Genomic DNA, 2,011 nt, shown 5'->3' with positions numbered 1-2,011 from the left:
GTTTGTGTCGTGTTCTTAAAGGTGACCTGAGTTTTAGACCTCTAGAAGTGCTATGGAGCAGTTTTTCAATGAGCGGGTCCCTGCATGTGCACGGGCACTCACATGTACATGTGTGACACAATTTACAGTCCTGCCAATAGTTTCACACTGATCTATAGGTATATATGCAGCAATGCACCAGTTAAGGCAGGGACAAAGAATGAGACTGCTAGCAAGTCAATATGGATGTAAACAATTCAGGATTTAAAATACCTTAATAATCACTGAATGTAAAGAGTACTTTTGTTTGCTTACAAGAAAACTCCACGGGCACCTTTAAATTCACACAGTAGCAGGAAGTTATTTCATGTACAACCTAGAAAAGTAGAATTTTCTGTGAATATAATGACGGGCAACACTGATTTAAAATTTTGTATCTGTAAACATTGATAAATGACATTCACAAAATAATTAATTTAAACAGGTTACATTTTCAGAGCTCATCATATTTCATCTTGACAAAGCACTAAAAGGTGAACTCAATTCTTTTGTGGTCCTTTTTAATTGTACTGTTGTACTATGTGAAATTCCACATGGCAGACAGTGTCAAGTGGTGTAACTATAGGATTTCTGTTCCTAATTTGCTCACTTTAACATTTATACACCAATTCACAGTATACAATAATATTCAAGTATATTTATGATTGAGAAAAACTGAATGCATGGCTGAAAGCCCAAGAAGTCACCAGCACAAACTATTAGATATAGTAGATTAGATTTAGATTATAGGGTTATAAAAATGTTACTTAACAGTCATTACAAAAACCCTTGTCCACCCTTTAATACCAAAGCCAAGCAGTGTCAGACCCATATCCCATCCTGGTTAGGAGCAGGGTTGCAAAGCCATGTTGGAGACAACTCATGCTGACCCACTGACCAACCCTAAACAAATATTTACCCCAAGGTCCTTGCTTTGGTCTGAAAAGCCAAGTAAATGTGGAGTTTGCTCTTCCAAAGCTGTATGCTAACCTGCATTCAGAATGAAGTAGAACACATGATGATAAAGAAAATGAAAGCACATAATTGTTAGAAAGGATTTTCAAGTAACTCTGGTTCAAGGAGAGAGACAAACTGACAAAGTGCAAATACATCTAACACAAAGGTAAAGCTGTGTTCACACCTGTAGTTTGGTTCAATTGGTCCATACAAAAAATCAACAAAAAAAACATTGTTGCTGTTTAATATTAGTCTGCCTAGGGCTCAAACTGTCTTATTACAAACATAAGTTAAGGGGGCCAACAGGTTGCTTATTCATCCATATCACTGGTGAATATGTGGAATTGCCGTAAAGCCGTTCGTGTTTCTCGCTCGTTCTCGCGATACTTCCATTTTTGCCAAGTTTACCAGGACGGTGATCCCAAAGTTGGCAATGGTTGGTTTTCCGCGCGGCTGGGCCGCCTGAGCGGGGGGTGGGGGGGTCACGATTTTCAGCCGGAACAGGCATTTATTAATACCATGCCAACATGATTTCTAAAAACGGGGTTTATTAAGGCTGAAAAGTTGGCAAGTTCCCCTTTAATGCAGTTACACTGCACTTAGAAAGTCTCTCCCCTAGTGGCTGTAAAGAGCTCACTATGCTCACAAATAAACACACTCACTGATATGAGCATTAATTAAAAATGGCCTTTGTCTGTTTTAAATAACAACATTATTTTCCAGAGGTTTTAACCAAATCTCACAAATTTCTTCTGAAAATGGAGATAGACAGATCTCTGATGGTTGGAGTGAGTTAGTCCAAAATAAGTGCATTGAGGAAAATCAGAAGAAGTGGTTAAAAGCCCTGGCAAAAGCTAGTAGGTTGAGATTGATTTGTCAAACTGCAATAGAGTTTGTTTAGTCGCAGACCAAAAACAGCTTTTCTGTCTTACACCCTTTTTTTCTTGTTTTTTGTTTTACACCAAAGTAAGTGTGTATATGCAGGTCTTTGAAATGCAGGTAAACCCCAGCAAAATAGGCGATTGACTCCTTTCCC

At 38.3% G+C, this 2,011-nt stretch overlaps 1 protein-coding gene across 2 annotated transcripts in view; it reads right to left on the bottom strand.

The window, feature by feature from the left end:
• btbd8 (BTB domain containing 8) overlaps positions 1-2,011 on the bottom strand; it is a 28,202-nt gene that overhangs the window by 10,552 nt on the left and 15,639 nt on the right. The gene's annotated exons all lie outside the window — the stretch shown is intronic.

This window comes from Morone saxatilis, unplaced genomic scaffold, assembly GCF_004916995.1.
Source record: "Morone saxatilis isolate NCDOM2014 unplaced genomic scaffold, NCSU_SB_2.0 Contig12, whole genome shotgun sequence".
In the NCBI taxonomy this organism is placed as follows: domain Eukaryota; kingdom Metazoa; phylum Chordata; class Actinopteri; family Moronidae; genus Morone; species Morone saxatilis.
The sequence above is the reverse complement of the archived record's forward strand: the minus strand, read 5'-3'. Positions and strand labels throughout refer to the sequence as shown.